We start from the raw sequence: 22,388 nt of genomic DNA, 5'->3' as shown, positions 1-22,388 counted from the left end.
CCAATAATGTACAGCCCAATAATTGGCGACCACTTTTTTGGACGCGTATTATGGGGTTGTACACTATTGCCCTGTGCAAACAGTGGCTTCATATTATTGCCTCGGACCGAGCTTGTACACCCTGATAACGCTCAACCCAATAATACACGACCCAATAATTCGAATCCATTTAATAGACGCCGATTGTTGGCCGCATATTATTGGCCCGTACCGATAATGCTCGACCCAGGATTGCTCAACCCAAGAATGTACAGCCCAATAATTGGCGTCCACTTTCCGCTTCAGACCACAGACTATAAATATTTGACACATAGAGTGATATTCTAGGGATGGGGCGACGATTTTTAGGATTACGATTCAATAATGTTGCCATGCGCAAAAAAAAATTGTGTACGATTCATTAATGTTGCCATGCGCCAAAAAATAAGCACTGTGCTGGTTATTTCATAAAGACCCTCCACACTCGTGCGCGAATCGCGGAGCGAAGCCGCGAACGCGAGTGTGGAGTCGAGTGGCTAATCAGCGAAATCCACTCCACACTCGCGTTCGCGGCTTCGCGCCGCGTAGTCTGCAGCGGGCTTATGACATTTTAATGGCAAATATAATTATTATAAAGGTCCCTCCACACTCATGCGCGAATCGCGGCGCGTAGCCGCGAACGCGAGTGTGGAGCCTAGTTCGCCTTTAGTTCGCTGTTTAGCGAACTAGGCTCCACACTCGTGCTTGCGGCTTCGCGCCGTGATTCGCGCATGAGTGTGGAGGGCCCTTTATGATTATTGAACCCGTACCAGACTACGCGGCGCGAAGCCGCGAACGCGAGTGTAGAGTCGATTTCGCTGATTAGCGAACCTTGACCCCACACTCGCGTTCGCGGCTTCGCGCCGAGAGTCGCGTACGAGTGTGGAGGGGCTATAGGTTTTTTATGCATAAAAAAAAAATATTTTCATTATTTTTAGGGAAGTTTAAAGCTACGTCTCACATTATTTGAGCGCTCTAAATTTAAAGGTCCCCCACACTCATGCGCGAATCACGGCGCAAAGCCACGAACGCGAGTGTGGAGTCTAGTTCGCTAATCAGCGAGCCCATGAATCTATAGTTTGTCAAAGGACTGTCTCATTTCAAACATAGACAGAGAGAATCATACTATCTTTGTCTTACACTAGTACTAGCACCTAAAAGAAAAGGATGAGTATAGTTTTTTTTGTTCTTATGTACTGACAATTTGGTTTGACCAACTATAGTATAAAACTGGATTAGGCAATAGTGGTGGGGGAACTGTCAGAACGGGATAGTCTTGAGTATTTTTCAGTAGGAGTAGCAGAGAAAACGTTATAATTGTTTGTCCTTGTTTCAGTCTCACATTTTTTTTAAATTCACCAACGTAAATTTGTATGGTACAAATTTACTCGACCAATCATATTGTCGCATTACTCGCATTGCGTATGTTATATCCCTCACGGGCGCACGCGGTCGGCCAATTCTATATGATCCTACCTTCTATGGGCGAGCCCAATTTAAAGGCTCCTGTACACCATGGCCCACTGTAGGCCATTTCAAGGGACGCATTTATGCGTTAGAGGGAGCAAGTGATATTCCTATCTCATTCCACCGCATAGCTGCGTCCCTTAGACTGGTCTACGCTGGGCCATGGTGTACAGGAACCTTAATCAGATTTGGCGAAAAATTGTCCCCGTCTGGACTGAAGTTAAGTATATTTTTAAAGTCATACAACACTACCGCACCAAGGTCGCGGTGCGGGGCGGTAGTGTGTTAGGTCTATTAGGTAGCTCATATATAGTTGATCAAACCAAATTGGCAGTAAATAAGAACCAAAAAAACTATACTCGTCCTTTTTTTTTGGGTGCTAGTACTTGTATGACAAAGATAGTATGATTATCTCTGTCTATGTTTGAAATGAGACAGTCCTTTGACAAACTATAGTAGCCAAGTCTTTGATAGAGAAAGATAGTCTTATTGCGATTCCTATAAGAGGAAAGAGAAAATAGTGCCATGCTTTGTCCTTATCACCGATAGTTGATCAAACCAAATTGGCAGTAAATAAGAACCACAAAAACTATACTCGTCCTTTTTTTTTGGGTGCTAGTACTTGTATGACAAAGATAGTATGATTATCTCTGTCTATGTTTGAAATGAGACAGTCCTTTGACAAACTATAGTAGCCAAGTCTTTGATAGAGAAAGATAGTCTTATTGCGATTCCTATAAGAGGAAAGAGAAAATAGTGCCATGCTTTGTCCTTATCACCGACCGGGTTTTTTTTCATGGTCGGGTTATGGCAGCATAGGTAGGAGGCGATGGCGAAATACCGTTTTTTTTTTATAAGAGTGAAAGAGAAAAAGGATTATGCTGCCATACATTAATCTGTCAATACATGAATATGTCTTTCTCTTACCCCTAGTTGCTCGGTTTCATGTCTATAACTACTATACTATGTCTAAAGCTCGCTCCAGACTACGCGGCGCGAAGCCGCAAACGTGAGTGTGGAGTCGATTTCGCTGATTAGCGAACTAGACTCCACACTCGCGTTCGCGGCTTCATGCCGCGATTCGCGCACGAGTGTGGAGGGCCCTTTATAGTAGCCATGTTTGGTGAGAATATTGAATGCCTACCGCGGAAACCGAAGTTCGTTATTGCAGGCAACTTTCTCTTTTACTCCAGTGAAGGCGTCATTAGGAGTGACAGAGAAAGATGCCCGCAATTCGCGAACTTCGGTGGGTACGGTGTTCACGAGGCCCTTTGAGTTAAGTTCATCACAGACGGAGCGATAATAAGGACGAGTCTACGCTACGCTACGCTAATCAGCGAACTAGGCTCCACACTCGAGTTCGCGGCTTCGCGCCGCGATTCGCGCATGAGTGTGGAGGGCCCATATATCGGCCGATAACGACAGAAATCTGCGAGTATCGCAAAGGACCACACACGCAACGATACCAAAATATATAATGTTGTTTAGCTATTTAGAGCGCTCAAATAAGGGCCCTCCACACTCATGCACGAATCACGACGCGAAATCGACTACACACTCGCGTTCACGGTTTCGCGCCGCGTAGTCTGGAGCGAGCTTAAAATGGCGGTGCGTCCGCACGGCTTGATATGATCGGCAAATTTTATCAGATTGGCGAAAAGTTATCCCCGTCTGTATCAAAGAATATAATACTCACTGTCTGTATAGACCTTTAGGTGCATTCCGGTGATAAAGGTCCCTCCAGACTATGTGCGCGAATCGCGGCGCGACTTCGCTGAGAACATGTCGCGACGTTGACGTATGACTCCACACTAGCAAACTTCACGGCTATTTCGCAGTTTGGTTCGCGTCAAGATGGCGGAACAGCATCAGCTGATCGAGTTTAACTGCTAGTTATCTATGGCATCATTCGTGATTTAGCTATTTTTCTATTTTGTTTTGTTGTAAAACCGTAAAATATAGCCGCTTTATATAATATAATTATTATTTGTCTTGCCACATATGAGTCAAAATAGTGTGTAATGGGAGTCTTTCCTAGTCCAGTTCGCGCTTCGCGTCTCCTTTGACGCGGGCTAATAAACAGAAAAAAAACGGGGAACTAGGAGCGAAGGCGTGAACAATCTGCGAAATCGACGCCACACTTAAGGTGACGCCACACTTAAGGTCCCTCCACACTCATGCGCGAATCACGGCGCGAAGCCGCGAACGCGAGTGTGGAGGGCCCTTTACGTTCGCGGCTTTGCGCCGTGATTCGCGCATGAGTGTGGAGGGACCTTAAGAGGTTGTGGTATTGGTATTATGGAAGGTAGAGGTAAGGAAATGAATCTTCATGTATCAAAAAGTGACCGTAAAAAACAGTAAATAGGCGGCGCCACCATACACTGAAGTACCTAGACCATACACCTAGTATTTTATATAGATGTGCACCCGTGCGACCGTGAGGGACAGAACATACGCAATGCGACAAAATTAAAAACACGTTTTAACATTCCTGACAACATATCACAAATAACCTACGTAATTTCTAAATTAAATGATGTCTTTGACCATATTATAAAGAAGCCCAGCCTCTTCTGAGGCTGGACAAGCCAGGATACTATTGACCCTAGTAAAAGTTAGTCTGTTGTAGTTTTTTTAGAGAGCCACTATGAGGGTGGCATTTGTTTAAAACTTAAAACCCTCTATAAATAAATAAAGATAAAAAAAACCTACGTAATTTAGTCGGGTTATTTGCTGGCCCTTCCGCATTTCATCTCTACATTATTATACCTCATAATGTTCATGTCATAAGGGCGCGAATGATTCGCGCATGAGTGTGGAGGGGCCTTATAGAGTCTCCTATATATTACAATACTCTTTGGTCACAGAGCCTACCTAGCGCCACCGGAGAGATTAGTAACTATTATTTAAAGCTCAAAGCGGACACTTTTGCAACAATTCTGCCATAAGAGATTGGCATCCTTTCTATACCATCCATAATTGGTATAGCCATTGCAGAGTGCTTTATGCATAAACCTGCATAAACCTAGCATTACATACGCGTGCGCCCGTGAGGGACAGAACATACGCAATGCGACAATATGATTGGTCGAGAAGATTTGTAGCCCACCATAAACCATACTAAATTTACAGTGCGGAATTAAAAAAAATGTGACAAGGACAAACAATACAGTTAAATCTCACTCCACACTCGTGCACGAATCGCGGTGTGAAGCCGCAAACGCGAGTGTGGAGCGAGCGTCGCAGATCTGCGAAATCGACTCCACACTCGCGTTCGCGGCTTCGCGGCGGCGCCTTCAGCCTCCTCCAGACTACGCGGCGCGAAGCTCGCACGAGTGTGGAGGGCTTTCTGGAGCGGGCCCTACATTCATGGTTAAAACGTATGATGCCGTAAATGACTAAGGCCCCATTCGCACGAGAGCTTAAAAAGCGTTGCGTGTGGGACGCACCCATAAGTAAGAGCGAGAAAGCGATATCTCTTTCTCCTTCTTACTTATGGTTGCGTCACACACGCAACGCTTTTTAAGCTCTCATGCGTATGGGGCCCAACAGTTCGATCAGCTGATGCTTGTATATACTATGTCTATAGGGCCCTCCGCACTCGTGCGCGAAACGCGGCGCGAAGCCGCGAATGCGAGTGTGGAGTCTAGTTCGCAAATCAGCGAAATCGACTGCACACTCGCGTTCGCGGCTTCGCGCCGCGTAGTCTGGACCGGGCTTGTGCCGCAAACCAAACTGCGAAATCGCCGTGAAATTGTGCGAGTGTGAAATCATATGTAAACGTCGCGAATGTTCTCTCCGCGAAGTCGCGCCGCTAATATTCACGCACATAGTCTGGAGGGCGATAACGCAACGCTTTTAAACTGTCGTGCGTATGGGGTACTTTGATTAGGCCCCATAAGAACGAGAGTTTTTTTAACGCGCGTTAAAAAAGCGTTTAGCCCGCTCCAGGCTACGCGGCGCGAAGCCGCGAACGCGAGTGTGGAGTCGATTTCGCTGATTAGCGAACTAGACTCCACACTCGCGTTCGCGGCTTCGCGCCGCGATTCGCGCACGAGTGTGGAGGGCCCTTTTGAATGACACAAATGGAAACGTGTGTGTTTATTCACACGATGGCGGTAGCGCTTTTTATCAAGCGTTGTTGGATTTTCAACTTTAAATCGAATTTAGTGCGGGCAGATTCAAGCGCTTTTTTAACGCCCCATTCGTATGAGAGCTTAAAAAGTGTCGCGTTAAAACCTGAAGCCCTCCACACTCGTGCGTGAATCGCGGCGCGAAGCCGCAATCGCGACTGTGGAGTCTAGTTCGCTAATCAGCGAAATCGACTCCACACTCGCGTTCGCGTAGTCTGGAGCAATTTATCACTAAGGGCCCCTCCACACTCATGCGCGAATCACGGCGCGAAGCCGCGATTCGCGCATGAGTGTGGAGGGACCTCTAGATATTCTAGTTTATCGCAAGAGCGATAGGGAGGCAGATAGCGAAATTTCGATTTTCGTCTTTCGTGGTAGATCCTCTGGTAGATAGGACTGCAATGTAGGAAGTGTGTGAGCTATATCCTACTCCGCAGTCCTGCAAGGCGGACTGCATTGTAAGAGTGTGACAACAGACTACTACACCGCACCGCGACCTTGGCCAAGAGCATGTCAGGCCATGCTCAATGTAGGGTTCCGTAGTTTTCCATCAGACACAATAGGCTAAACTAGAGCTATTAGTATAGAAGATTGTTAACAAAGGGATAAAATAAGACAAGGCAAATTTGCATAATCAGTACTTTATTAAGGTAATAAGAAGTATGGCCATGATTTTTTCCTTAGAACCTACTTTCAATATGAGACTTTGCATGACTTTGTACTTTCATAACGAAAAACATAAAAATGCAATATTTATGAAAAAAACATATTTTAGGAAACTGCAACAATTTTAAAAGGATTTGTTAATTAAAGTACTCGTAAAAGAAATCAGCGGGATTGCCTCTAATTTTATAATATATTTTACTTTTTCGTTCTAAAACTGCCAATAGTCAACGGCATTACTCATTCAGCCAATGAAACTGTTTTAGAGAAATTAAATATAAATAACAAAGGCGGCAAGACGTGTTTTGAAAAGTCTTTTGTAAAATTATTAATTTTATATTCAATTAACTTGTGTCTTTCAGTTATTTGTGTTTTAAAATACTCGTAAATTATTAACTTTCTGGTTTTTCGTAAATTTGAAGCGGTCCCGACTGTTACAGTCGGGATCCGAAACCAATGTCCCTCAATAGAGATAATGGCGCAAATGAAGCTACAAATCGCGTAAATAGCTCAGAGATATGCCTACAAAATGATTCCATGGATTTAATACAACGTGATATGGACTGCGAGGAGGAAATTACGCCTGATAATGGTGAACCGAATTCATCAGATGGCCTAGGGTAAATTTTACTTTATTTACATAAATAATGCCAAATAACTCAAAAGTAGCACAGGAAAAACGGTTATTAAAACGGTTAGCGAAATCTACTCCACACTCGCGATCGCGGCTTCGCGCCGCGTAGTCTGAAGCGGGCTATAGACATAGTACAGTAGTTACCTAATCACGAGGGCCGCGAACGCGAGGGTGGAGTCGATTTCGCTGATTAGCGAACTAGACTCCACACTCGCGTTCGCGGCTTCGCGCCGCGATTCGCGCATGTGTGTGGAGGGCCCTTTTGAATGACTCAAATGGAAACGTGTGTGTTTATTCACACGATGGCGGTAGCGCTTTTTATCAAGCGTTGTTGGATTATATTAAAAATTTAAATAAAACCAAAAAAAACATTTTTTTCTTCTTTTGGCCTCAGAAATGCGTGGTTAAAATCTTTCAGTTCCTCGTGTTACACCGTGTATATGAATGGGCCCTGGAGGGAAAGTACCTCAAAACCTTAAGTTAGCTCATTTTGCTTAAAGGAAACATTCTTTTATTTTTGAAAATAAACAAAACTGCGTTCAAAGATTTTTAATTTTTTTTCAATTTTGCTTGTCTAAAAATATTCTTGAATACTAAATGTTCGATTTTAATGATATTTTGTACGACGGACGAGTGTTGAGGCCGCTCCAGACTACGCGGCGTTCGCGCACTAGAGGGGGCTTAATGTATAATGTTTTTTGGATGCTGTATCGAATAGAAGAATAAAATAGCAGGTGTTTATTTTATATTTCTATCTAATAATTAATTACTTGTGATTCGTATGGATTAGTGATGATATCTACTTTATGATTTGAAAAAATCATCAGTGCTATAAAAGGCCATGCTTAGGATAGGAGATTTATTGTTTAAGTTTTCTAAGAAAGATTGCATCACTTGGTGAATTTTTTATATCTGCCGGAAGAGCATTATAAATTTTAACGCCATATACAGTGAGCGACTTACGCGTCTTGGCCAGGCGCGCGCTCGGCGCGAGCAGTAGGCGCGGGTGGCGGCGCGCGTCGCAGCCAAGAAGCTGCGCGCTGCTCATGTATGAGCTTAGATTCAGTCTGACGTACTTGCAAGCCTCAAGGATGTAAATGCTATGCAAAGTTAAGATTTTGAGTTTTTTAAATAATTCTTGCGCCGGGTAATCAACAGGTTTTCTAGTACCCGGATGGCACTTTTTTGGATTTTAAAGATCTTGTCGCGATCAGCTGCGGTACACCACAAATCGATACCGTAGGTTAGAATGGAATGAAAATATCCATAGTATGCTTTCTTTATATTATCTACAGACAGACTGGGAGCCAGCCTAGATAATGCATAGGCATAGGACGCTGAAGACAGCTTGTTACAAGTTTCATCTATATGTGACTCCCACGTTAGCCCCTCATCAATTACAAATCCTAAGTATTTTACGCTATCAACTTGCGGCACAAGTACATCGTTCAAACTTATGTCGAGCTTTGTGTTGTTAGTTTTGCGCAGCTGAAAGTGAATTATATTCGTTTTATCTACGTTTACTTTAGACACATACCATTGACTGTGAACCAGCGAGATATTAGTTTCATAACTTCTCCCAATTTGAATTTTAAGTCTAAGAAATTTTCTGCATTAACTATGATGCATGTATCGTCCGCGAACATAACATACTCTGGGCCGATACATGCTGATGTGATATCATTGACGAGCAAAAGAAACAGGTAATTTCCCATTGTCGAACCTTGGGGAACAGCAGCATAAGCCATGGTTTCCAGCTTAGACTTTGCATTTAAAACGTAGGTACACTGCTTACGATTCCTTAAAAATGATTCAATTAATTTGTGAAATTGGCCTTCGATACCGTATCGAGATTTGATGTATATTAACCATACCATAGCTATGTCCCTTCGTTTGACTTTTTTTGATTAATATTGTGAAAATTAGAAGCGAAAAACAAAATCTATCAAATTTGTGAATGCTCCTAACTTATAACAATTAAAAATTCGAAAAAAATCAAACGTAGGTGTAGCTGATACCAATGAGTGCTATTGTTTTTTTGCTCACCAGTTGGCGCCTCTGTTGATGGTGGTCCAAAAGACTAAAGAACAGCTGTCAGTCATTGAAGTGACATTTGACATTTCGAACTATGGAAAAGACCACCATCTACACTAGCGCCCCTAGCGGCGAATTCATACGCGTTAGCCCTCATTGTGTCAAAATATTTTTAAATAGAGGGTATTTGACTACTAGTCAAATCAGTTTCTTTTTCCGAACTGTCAAAACGATTTTGCTACTATGGAATTTATATGAAACACTAGCGAGTGTGGAATCTCGTTCGCCAATCAGCGAAATCGACTCCATTGGGGGAGCTTTACAACGACCGTCGTGTATGATCGTGCGAACACTGCTTAATAAAATCAAAGATATAGCTGGTCAAGCAAATCTTGTCAGTAGAAAAAGGCGCGAAATTCAAATTTTCTATGGGACGACATCCCTTCGCGCCTACATTTTTTAAATTTGCCGCCTTTTTGTACTGACAGGATTTGCTTGACCAGCTATATACACACGGTGCCCATGAGGAAAGGGAAAAAATTGAACTACGCATTCCTGGGGTCATAACGAGTAATAAATGTTATTACAACCTAGGTCGAAGAATTATGCATTTTAATTTTTACAATTTTTCATACATAATAAATACATAACGTTTGCTTCTCTAGTATAAAAGTGCCTTAGGACGAGCTGGCAACGTTTATTATTGCTATCTCTTTTTATATTTTTACGAGGCAATGATGGAGGCATGATGGAATGGAGGCAATGTCATGAAGACTTTTTTGGGCATAGATTATTCAAAGCCGGCAACAATTACCCCACTGAATATTTAATCAAAAGGTTGGTTAATACAAAAATACGAATACGAATTATGACGTCTCTTCGTCTTTCTTGCTTCCTGTTTTGTAATATGAGTTAAGCATGAGGCGATTATCCACTAGATGAATCGTCTAAAGTTAATACAAATTAAAAATCTTTACTTACACATCACGTAACAGAATAAGTTTCAAAGATTTGAAACTGCAGCAGCGCAGAATGAGAATCTTAAGGGGGAAATTCAAAAAGCTAGTGGGGGTAACCTCGGTCAACATCGGGTTTCTAGGAGCGACGAAGGACCCCACTACACGGATCAGAAGTCAAACTGCGGTCCGCAATTTTTGCAAACGGAACTTCACTGAGAGTTCGGTCTATTAATTTATTATGTTCATGTCAATTTTATATAAATAAAACTGTAAAGTATAGCAAACATCGTTTATTTTATTTTTTTAATAGGCGTATTGACAGAATGTCATAATGAACCAAAAAGCAAGTATTGCTTCAATTTTTTTTTTAATGGCTGAATGCCATGATGCTGTGTCACAAATATATGTGAAATGGAAATTAAAAAAAAAAATAGCCACAACCGAATACAGAACCTCCTCCTTCTATGAAATTGAAGTCGGTTAAAAAGAGCTACTTTCCGGCCTAGGTCTGCAACTATGTACGAAATTTAATTAAATTCCTCTCGTCTGGCCGCACCCGAGACGTGATACTTTCCAGCCTAATATGAAGAACATAATATCAATATTTCATTGCATGTTTGAGAAATAGTACATTATTGCAGAGGCCGGGACAGGGCAATTTGTGGACCTTATCACTAAGACTCCACTGTCCATCTGTCTGTCTGTCACCAGGCTGTATCTCGTGAACCGTGATCGCTAGACAGTTGTAATTTTCACAGATGATGTATTTCTGTTGCCGCTATAATAACAAAAAAAAATAATGGGGCCGTTTGCCGTTTATTGCGTAATGGTACGGAACCCTTCGTGTGCGAGTCCGACTCGCACTTGGCCGGTTTTTTGCTTCATCATCTAAACGGCAAATGGCGGCCACTTTTTCCGTTTAGCTAAAGAAGGCAAAGGTAAGTAATATAAAACTATACGCATCACAAATAATCTTCATCTTCTCAAATGTTTTTTTCGCCCAAGTCAATAATCTGTTATAGATGGAATCATATCAATTGAGCTAATGCACTTACCTGTTTACTCAAAGAGTCTCAAGAATACAATGCCATTAAGTGGTAAACCACAAATTAGGATAACTACCTCGTAGTAAAAGCAGATTATAACCGCCTTGATATGTTAGTATAGATTAACGACTCTATTTTTTAAATAGGCTACAAAATACACTAACTAAATAATGGCTAACATAACTTTATTTGCATTTTACAACCGTCGACACCCAAAACGAATGCACTCTGTAGAAAACCATATGTTACAACATGTTTTTATTTTAGACCATTTTAACCCCATTCAACAAGGAATAAGGTTAAAATAGTAGATTGTGTTACAAGGGAGCAAAATGACATATTTACGGCGAGGGCACGGAGTAGGATGGAGATGGCAAGTGGGCGTTCCCGTCTATCCGACAGTTAGTAGCGACCGACTCACTTTATGCACAGACTATGCTCAGTTGTTGTGTAAACTTCATGCTCGAATGACATTCACGTCGTACGTACGCTCGTCTAACAAAAATTGATAATTAAATTTAAAATGCCGTATTGTGCAGTATTAAGCTGCAGAAATCACAGCGGTTTAAAAAATCTTTCACGTGGAGGTATTTCCTATCACCGGTGGTTATTTATTTAAATATAATCCGATAAATACGAAAAATCTGTTTCTATTGCATTATTTACGAATAATCGTTAAGTAAATCTATATTTTATCAGTTAGAACTTAGAGTTCACAATCCTTTGTCACTATTCTTTACGTTTATCTGGAATATTCGCTATCCTAAATGTCAAATAACTTCGCTACTCAGATGCTGCGCAATGTCGATATTTATATCGATAAAGTTAAAGTTACGATATTTCAAGTTTGATGTTTGGTAGTTCGGTAATAAATTATTATTTTAGACACGTTTCTAATTATTATTTGGGATAATCAATGTCTTAGTAAATATGGCAGCTCTGGTCATCAAGCACTAAGTTAAGTCGGGGTCATTTCATGGCAACCTTTCAAACCTTCGTATTCCTTTACATACGTTTTTGTTTTTTACACCCATCATATTTTCATCGTTAATATAATTAGACTAGGTACTTAATGCACTTATGCGTACAATGCATGCAATGTGCCATGAATAAACGTTTTATATTTTCTATTTCTTTATTATTAATTATTGTAGGTTACCACAAGATGCCGATATTAAAAATAAATGGATCAATGCTACTGGGCAAGAAAATTAGTTTCCGCAAAAATATAGCACCATTTGCTAGGAGCATTTCTTAGAGAAAGATTTCTGGGGATAAAATTGCCATACATCTCATCTAGCGTCCACACGCCTAAAACTTAGTTACTAATTTAGTAATTATTAGTGACATTCGGGCTCACTTAATTAATAAAAAGTGTTCCGTACCACGCAAACTAGCGTCAAATATTGGAATTTTGCCGCCCCCCTTCCTGATTTGATAGGTCACAATCTTACAATCAAATCAAGTGGGATCGATGAGCCAGTTTCATGTATGCTTTCACACCATACAATTAATTTGACAATTTAATCAGGTTGTCCCGTCTAGATTGGCCTTAAATGCTGCTACAAGTAAATATATTGTTAAAGACGAATACTTACCTATGTAAGTAATTGCAGATTTGTGATCACAAAATAACAGCAATACCGAGTTAATAGACCTTTAAAGAACTATGATTTTATCTGTTTGACTTTAAGATATATTTAATGTTCATATTAACAACCTAGTTGGTCAATTAATAAGAAACAAATTTCTAGTTAGATATTTGTTGTACTGTACTATTTTTCATACAATCACGATTATCACTACCTATATTATAATCATAAATAAAGTATCATCTAAATGTGTTAAAACATACGGTAATGAAATATCAATACCTAACTGAACACACAAATATCGATAAAACACACCGATTACACTGTCCCCTCCCTATATCGTCGAATGGAAAGAAGTTCCAACGGTTAGCTACTCGCAGGCGTGTAGAGGTCTCGAAAACACCAGTGTAACGTGACCGTGAGATCCGTAACAAACCATGCGTAATTAGACCTTACTTATACTGGTTTTTTAGCCCTTTTCTCGCCTGTAATAAGTAAGTGATTTTAAAATTATATAACATAACGCCATCTGGTGTTGAGTAGTTGTATTAGGTGAACGTTGAGCGAGCTTTTGTGAGATGAATGAGATAATGAAAGAGTCGTATGTCATATAGCTTTGACATTATATTTTAAACCGTCACTCATGTAGCCTACAGTTGATATTCGTTCGAGAAATGTCCACCAGTAATAACTTTTTGGTATGGAAAGTTGCTACGAATCAGAGCAATTTTGTAAGTGTGTGACGTATTTTAACGTGGCTATGAATGTGTGAGTTTAGCGACACTGGTTTTCATACTAAATAGGAGTCATTTCACATCCACTAGTTTATTAATTCGTGGGCGAGGGCGTACATTGAATCTTAAACGAAGCGAAGGTTTCTATAATAGAATCCCGAGAGTAACGAAGATTCTAAAGTAGAATCCTGAGCGTAGTGAGGGATTCAAGTGTGTTACGCCCAAGATGGAAATAATTTTGCTACCATGTGACACATACTGCTTTTCACATCACCTATGAGGTAATTATGATGTTTAAAAATATTATTTAAGCTAAAAAAATAATGTGCAATTGTTTTTAAATAGTGTCCTAGAACAGAAAAGTGTTACTTTGATCCCTCCTAGCAGGGAAGAAAAGTGCCACTTTGATCCCTCCTAGCAGGGAAGAAAAAACCCTTTTTCGAATTGGTGATGTGAAAATTGAATATACATGCAATGCACTTCTAACTTATTTTGTAAGTAACTAGTTGGCGTGGCGGCTACGAGAACAAAAGCGGATAATAGTATTGTAATAATACGATGCCATTGTTAGTACAGGTGAGTGCATTAGCTCAGTTGATATGATTGGATCTATAAACAAAAGCCATTGTCTCTATTGTAACGGGCTCCAAGCTTCCAACTTTGGCACGTGGCAAAGCAACATTGCCGTTTAATAAGCAACTGAATCGCGATAGTACTAAAGTTGAAATCTTACGAGCGCTGTGTATTCTCGCCTATATCGGGGTGGTCGACCGAACCATCCACATTACGCAACCGTGTTATCTTGAATGAGCTGTCAAAAAGATTTGAACTATAGTACTATCGCGATTCAGTTGCTTTTTAAACGGCATTGTTGCTTTGCCACGTGCCCAAGTTGGAAGCTTAGAGCCCGTCACAATAGAGACAATGGTTTTTGTTTAACAGATTACTTAGGTTTATAATGTATTCTTAGGCTAAAAAATGATTTGAGAAGATGAAGACTATAATTAGATTATAAATTGGGAAATAAAAAGGGCAAGAATTTTGTTATAGGTACTGATTTATACAGAAATTAATTGGTAGACAAACCAATCAAAATAATCTTAGAAAGAAAAGTCGTGAAAGTGAGAGTGAGAGTCGGACTCGCGCACGAAGGGTTCCGTACCATTATCTATTGTTTTTAGTATTTATTGTTATGGCGGCAACGGTTGTATTCACATTTGTCAAGGCTTCACGTGACGGCCGCCACACATCAGGCGGGGGCGCGGACGGGGATGGGAGTAATCTATATTATGATATTCCCATCTGTGCCCTTGGGGACTTGGGAATATACAGAGATAAAAAGGTAAAATAAAAATGTTAGCCTAGCTAGGTCCATCGTATTGTCATGTCAATTGGAGATCTAACACCGGTTGTCGTTTTTGAAGAAGGTGGAGACACGGCGGGCGCCGGTAGAGTTGTAGAGGGCGCTGGTGTCCGCTCTGCAGGGGCGAGGGACGGGGCGGGGGCGCAGGGGGCCGCGCTGGTCCCACTGCTGCTGGAGGTTGCCTGTAAATGATAGGATCGGTATCAGATGCAGTAGACGTGATTGCGGACAGTGTTGGTGGATTTGGTCAAAAACTTTTAATTTATTTAAATAATAGCCGTGTATAGTTTTTACAAGAATTCATTTTAATTTAAAAACCGGTCAAGTGCGCGTCGGACTCGCTCACGTAGGGTTCCGTACCATTATGCCAAAAACGGCAATAAATCACGTTTGTTGTATGGGAGCCCCACTTAAATATTTATTTTATTCTGTCGTTAGTATTTGTTGTTATAGCGGCAACAGAAATACATCATCTGTGAAAATTTCAACTGTCTAGCGATAACGGTTCATGAGATACAGCCTGGTGACAGACAGACAGACGGGCAGACAGACGGACAGCGGAGTCTTAGTAATAGGGTCCCGTTTTTAGGGTTCCGTAGCCAAATGGCAAAAAACGGAACCCTTATAGATTTGTCATGTCTGTCTGTCTGTCCGTCCGTATGTCACAGAATATTTTTAATTAATTCTCTGAAACTATAAGAACTATACTGTTGAAACTTGGTAAGTAGATGTATTCTGTGAACCGCATTAAGATTTTCACACAAAAATATAAAAAAAACAATAAATTATGGGGGCTCCCCATACTTGGAACTGAAACTCAAAATTTTTTTTCATCCAACCCATACGTGTTTGATCTATGGATAGGTCTTCAAAAATGATATTGAGGTTTCTAATATCATTTTTTTTCTAAACTGAATAGTTTGCGCGAGAGACACTTCCAAAGTGGTAAAATGTGTGCCCCCCCCCCCTGTAACTTCTAAAATAAGAGAATGATAAAACTGAAAAAAATATATGATATACATGCAAACTTCCACCGAAAATTGGTTTGAACGAGATCTGGTAAGTAGTTTTTTTTAATACGTCATAAATCGTAAACCGCAATTTACCTTTCACTCACGTTTCGCATAAAAAATACATTGTTAAATGATGTAATGTACGGAACCCTCGGTGCGCTGGTCAGACTCGCACTTGGCCGGTTTTTACTCCTTTTCTTTTAATACACTTGATGATTTTGGTTGTCGTTTAAGTGTTTATATAAAAAACGTATTATTGATGTTTTAACACTCCCTACAAACTAAGTACTTCTTTTAGTTTCTTACACTGTATTCCAAGTACCTACCCAACATATTATGCATAATCAACCATTCTATGTTGTTGTTGACACCGGTAGTCCTTAAGACTGACGGTGATTAGTTTGACTCTGAATGAACATTATTCATGTTAATTAGTGGTAAGCGGTGTGGGCCACACATATTGTAGACATTGTAGTAATTAGTATAATATGTATTACTTGTAGTGGCTGTTTGTGTACCTAAATAAATTGAAAAAAAAACGGTGCCGAGGTGTGGGCCCGTGCGGCCGATTCTCGAGTGCGAGTTTCTCGCACGTTTTGGGTCGAGAAATCGTATGACATTATCGTATGCAATAATAGCTAGGCGAGTATCGTATAAAAATGTTTACATTCATGCGAGAAATATAAACTCGCCTACGATAATGTCATTCGATGATACTCGCACGGAGATTATCGCCAGGCGAAATAGTTTACACGAGGAGCCGCATTCTAGAGAGATATTTGCTTACGATTTCTCGACTCGTCTAAACTCGTTCTCGTATGACATTTTTTCACGTACGTGCGAGTATCGCACGAACTCGCACGAATCGGTCCGAGCCGATTTTCATACGAGTTTTGCCAGTCAACTTAAGTGATTAGTTGCTAATCATTTACCACTAGGTATACGTATAATGTAAATATTAGTAATAACAGCCTCTTGCAATGCACTCATGATGACGACTGAAAAGCATATAAACTCGAAATACGATTCTCGCATTTAAGTTTTGTTTACACGGAGACATCCAATCATCAAAGGCGAGGAGATTATCGCCCCTACTTGTACGATATCGTACGTAAAGTTTACATCATGCCATATTTTTTTTCGTGCTACGATAATCGCATGGTCGAGGCGAGAAACTCGCACCATGTAAATGGGCCTTAAACACAAGCTTTCAAAGTCAGAGCGTCCTCCGTACATTATGGGCCCGTCCGTGTATAACAGACTACCCGCAGCGGTCAGAGATGCAGCATCCACAGCTATTTTTTTAAATGTAGACTGCGAAAGTGGCTCCTAAATTTAGCTTTGTACAGCGTCGAGAAGTTTTTTGAACTACCGTACACATAAGTTATCAATGTACTTAATACACGCTGTGTTAACTTATAATGTTACGATCGCATTGTAATGAATAATGAATATGTATAATTAATAATCTGTATGAATAATTTCGTTTGATATATTGGCTTACATTTGTACCTATTGTGACTTGTAACTTCGGCGTACATCGGTAAATAAAGATTTGTTTTTGTGTTTGTAATCCTTTATCATCGTATTTTCACGGAAACGTTGGTATTCGTCATGCTACTTCAGTCAAGACTGACTGAAATAGCATGACACGTTCGTACGTTTCCGTGAAAATACGATAAATAAATTAATAAACATTACAGGGACATTCTTACACAGATTGACTAATCCCACATACAAAACATCCATGACTCAGGTACAAATAGCTGTGCCCATCACTCGGGACATTATCGGGATTCGAACTCAGGACCATCGACTTCATAGACAGGATCACCACCCACTAGGCCAACCAAGCCCCCATGGGCCGGCTCAGCCGGCTGCCGGGGGCGCAGTCGAATGCTGATAGTGATCCTGCGGCGCTCCTCTACAAGGCGGAGTCGATATTCGTTGGTGGTTTTAGACGGTAGTCCTACGTTAAAAAAAAAAAGGCCAACCAAGCCGGTCGTCAAAATGGTAAAGGATTATGCACTACACCTGTAATCTACCCCGTGAACTTGAGTAATACCTACCTCTGGTAACAAGGCGAGTAAGAGTATTGTGTCTATCAGTTTTTGAGAGACGTCATCATGCTCGCTTGTATAACTATTCGCATCTTCCCCTGCAACTGGCGACTGGCACCTGGCACGAAGACGTCAGACGGCGACTCAGCAGAGACTCATTCTGGCTGCCTGTATCCAGTGTTGGCCGAACGTTAATTGCAATTAACCATTAACCAGTACAAATTGAACCGTAAACCGTAACGGACAGTTACAGTTTACGGTTCAGTTTGTACTGGTTAATGGTTAATTGCATTAACGTTTCGGCCAACACTGCCTGTATCAGCTCCTGAAATTTGAGGTAAATTTCCATTAGAATCGTCGTTTAAAGTGATTTTATCAGTGCAACATGAACTTGTATTTACTTTCATAACTACATTGCAAATATTGCAATTGACTAATATCACTACACTACTGGTGAGCGTCAGGATGGCGGGTTGATATATATCTTGCATTATACCTACCGCACTAAAAGTATGCAGTTATATTGTACTTTCAGTGTACCTCTGTAAATATAATCACATTTAAATAAATAAAATCTTCTTCTTCTTGCTGTGCCATATCCTCAGCGGATGTCGGCGACCATCTTACGGAACTTGGTTCTATCCTGTGCCAGTCTAGACAAACTGGCAGTGTCATTAATATTGGACCAGCTTTTAATGTTGTCTATCCAGGTTAGCTTTCTCCTTCCTCTGCTCCTTTTGCCGTCGATTTTCCCTTCCAAGATGTTACGAATTATGTTATACTTGTCGTGTCTATAGATATGTCCAAAATATGAGGTTTTCCTTGTCTTTACGGTGGTCAAAAGTTCAAGTTTTTTGTTCATTCTATTCAGAACTTCAATGTTTGAAACTTTGTCTCTCCAGGAAATTTTTAACATTCTTCGGTATAACCACATTTCGAATGCATTGATCTTAGCCTCCATAATCTTATTAATGGTCCACCCTTCGACACCATAGAGAAATATCGACAGCACGTAGCATTTGACCATGCGCCATCGTAACTTTAAGTTAATATCCTTATTTGTGTAAAGTTTCTTCATTTTCATTAACGTACTTCTGGCAATTTCTATTCTGATGCGTATTTCTTTTTCTGGATCCCATTTCTCATTAAGTGAGCTACCCAAATATTTATAACATTTAACTCTTTCTATTATATTACCGTTTATAGTCAATGAGGTCGGTTCAGTTACATTCTTACCCACAATCATGCATTTGGTCTTCGCTATATTCATTCTGAGGCCGTATTCTTCTACTACAGAGTTGAGACGATCTAGTAGCTGCTGAAGTTCGTCCATTGAGTGGGCAAGAATAACGGTATCATCGGCATATCTGAGTTTCACGTTTTCGAAAGCTTCTTGAAATATAGATTCTGAATAAAGGTTGAACAACAGCGGTGACAGAATACAACCTTGTCTTACACCTTTTAGGATATTGAGGTCGCTCGTTTTCGACGTTCGACGTTGCTCGCTTGATGTTCCTACTTTTATGTTGGCTGTTTGATTCCAGTACAGGTTCCTGATGATTCTTTGATCCTTGCCGTCTACATCCGTTTTATTGAGTATTTGCATTAGTTTGTCATGTTTCACGTTGTCGAATGCCTTTTCAAAGTCAATAAAGCATGCGTAGACATCTTTGCTGAATTCCAAGCTGTTCTGAATCAAGACCTGCACTGCTACTAAAGCCTCTCGCGTTCCCAACCCGCTTCTGAATCCAAACTGAGTTTCTGATATATTTTTATCTATTTTATTGTATATTCTCATGTGTAAGATTTTCAGAAATACTTTTAGTGCATGACTCATAAGGCTTATTAATCTATGATCTCCGCATGTTTTTGCGTTCACTTTCTTGGGTAATGGGAGGAATGTGGATTTGAGCCAATCTTCTGGAAGCTGTCCTGTGTCGTAAATGTCATTGTAAAGTCTAACTAAAATTTGCATGCTTGTCTCATCCAATAACTTTAACATTTCCGAGTATATACCATCGGGTCCAACAGCTTTTCCGTCCTTCATGGTATTGATTGCCTTTTCTATTTCAGCTTTTAGGATTGGAGGACCTTCCAAAAATTCTTGTCTATTTGTGTTTACCGTAACAAGCTCTCCTCTTTAATAAATAAAATAAAAAAATAAATAAACCTTTAATAGAAATCAGTATATCTATCCCTAAAACGACCTAAGCTCAAAACAAGGCTCAAAACCTGACGTCAGGTTGGCGGGTGGACTTATGAAATCTCGTATTATTTCAAGCAAAATGTATGTAGTTATATTGTACCTTCGCTTCAGTGTACCTTCAATAAAAACCATTGTAGGTATACCTCTACCTAAAACGAGACATTTAAAAAGTAAGGGTTATTGGACACAACTTACTTTTGGAAGAGGTAAAGCTATTTTTTTTCATGTAGTTTAGTATCTTGCCTATTATTACCAATCAAAACTTTACATCTAAACATTCTAAACCCATCCATCCAGAAAAATATAAACTTTTCTATAAGACGTTTTTCGTCTCAGAGTGTACTAGTAGTCCATCATTTGGATTTGTTGATTTTTGAGTTTTGACCGAACTTGGTTTGTCATGGGCGGCACTATCATTTAGAGCCTCAAACAAACAACCAAAACCAAGTATTTGGTCAACAATCAACAACAAAGTCCGAATGATGGACTAGGTAGGTACTCGTACACTGCTACGAAAATCGTCTTATAGAAAAGATTTTTTTTTCTGGATGACATGGGTCAAAGCTTTGATTGGAATGATTGGAAATAATAGGCAAGATACTAAATTACAATTATAGTACACAATTGTATTTCTTTCATAGGGTTCTATCATCCATACTAATATTATAAATGCGAAAGTCTGTCTGTTTGTCTGTTACCTCCATACGCTTAAACTGCTGAACCGATTTACATCAAATTTGGTATGGAGATACTTTGATTCCCGGGGAAGGACATAGGATAGTTCTCACCTCAGAAATCATCCCTTATGGGGGTGAAAAGGGGGGTGGAAATTTGTATGGAAAACTATTAAAACGGATGTATGTAAGTACATATTATGTCGATGAAATTCGCATGGAGATAATATTTTTAGTTGCGAGGAAGGTTGTAGAACAGGTTTTATTTCCAAAATCATCCCGTAAGAGTGTAAGGGGGTTCTCATCTCTTCTCTTCCCGTCTCTTCTCTTTTCTTCTAACACTTAACGTGCCGCTGGTAGTGTATGATAGATGCAACTCAAGACCTGGAACACCTGGAGTGCTGCTGGGTGCAATGGATCAGGGGTAACACTCAGTATGACTACAAGCTCTTTTGATCCTTTTAAATCTTGCAGTTGTACACATACTCTAGAAGAAGGAGAGAGGCATCCATAGTCTACAGCAACTGCTTAACATCAGGCGGGCCATATGTTGATATACCAGTCTGCCCCACATTGACCTTAAGTCATTAACAATGTTGTTACATGACCATTATAAATTATCATTAAATAAAATTATTAAGTACTTATTATTTTTATTTATATCTATGCAGTATAATTAGAGCATACATATTTTGTAAGTGTTATGTTTCTTTGTATAAAGGGGATGCACCGACATATGTATCCTTTTGTAGTTTTGCTGAACCTACAAACACAAATTTTTTGCTCTTAAGATCTAGTTTTTGATGGTGTTTGACCCATTGACCAGTGACCCAGTCCATACATTACAGGGACATTCTTACACAAACAATGGACTCACCCTAATATATTTTCCAGAGACCTGCACCTTGCTGTCTCAGCCAATTTCGATAAACCAAGATATTCTATTGAACAAATGGCCCATGTCACTGCTGGTTTCAATCTGTGCCCTTCATAATCTACATACTGCTGTCTGTGCCTCATGTAGTCTGCAAAAAAAAGTAATGTGGGGTGTCAAAGTTACCAAGCTTTGGTTTTACAACAAGATCGAAAGCTTTTTAAAAGTCAAATTAAGCAGTATCAGTGGTGCTACATGACTAAGAAGATTGCTAGCCGTACTTCCTTTTGGTACTGGTAATCACTCAAGAAATTTTCCAAATTTCTGGGAATACTTCTAGCTTGAGACAGACCGTATTTAACAATATGTGCAATAGCGGCTCCGCCAGCACCATTCTACAGTCCTTGAATACGCGCGTCCATCCGGACCAGAAGATTTTTTTTGGCTTAAGTTGTTGAAGGGCTCGCCGCACGTCTCTAGCCTGTCAACCTGAACCCGCGCCGCGCTGTTTTCGGTGCTCGCTGCCACTTACCTCCAACTTTGGCTTCTCCACGCTGACCACGGAGTGAAAAAACCTAGCAAATTCATTACTTGTTCACCGGACAAAGGTTCTCCATTAATTAATATTTTTTCCGTACCTACCTCTACTGCTTTTAGAATTCATTTAATTCCAAAACGATTAAGGATCTCTTGCCATGATTTCTTGCATACTTGTATATAATGAAGACATTAAGTACGGAAAAATATTAGGACTTTTGTTGCAAAAAATTAAAAAATTATAACAAATTGTAAACCAAACCAGTGTCAATACTGTCAATGTCACTGAAAGATGTCACTAGAAAAAACCGATTATTTTTAAGCTGTCACGAGCTCGAGTCAGAACGTCTCTACTAATTTTGACAGCTCTCTTAAAAAAAA

At 40.2% G+C, this 22,388-nt stretch overlaps 1 long non-coding RNA gene across 2 annotated transcripts; it reads right to left on the bottom strand.

Moving 5' to 3' along the window:
- Positions 1-13,392: 13,392 nt before the first annotated feature.
- LOC134749397 (uncharacterized) lies at positions 13,393-22,263 on the bottom strand. Of its 2 annotated transcripts, none has more exons than XR_010128482.1 (4): positions 22,003-22,263; positions 21,474-21,621; positions 17,726-18,041; positions 13,393-14,825 (listed from the first exon to the last, which is right to left on the bottom strand). It is a non-coding gene; the product is annotated as an uncharacterized LOC134749397 (long non-coding RNA). The 2 variants fall into 2 exon arrangements; XR_010128483.1 differs by having other exon boundaries at positions 22,113-22,263.
- Positions 22,264-22,388: the final 125 nt, after the last annotated feature.

Source organism: Cydia strobilella, chromosome 18 (assembly GCF_947568885.1).
Source record: "Cydia strobilella chromosome 18, ilCydStro3.1, whole genome shotgun sequence".
NCBI classification, from domain to species: Eukaryota; Metazoa; Arthropoda; class Insecta; order Lepidoptera; family Tortricidae; genus Cydia; species Cydia strobilella.
Note: the sequence above shows the minus strand (reverse complement) of the source record. Positions and strands in the feature narration are given on the sequence as shown.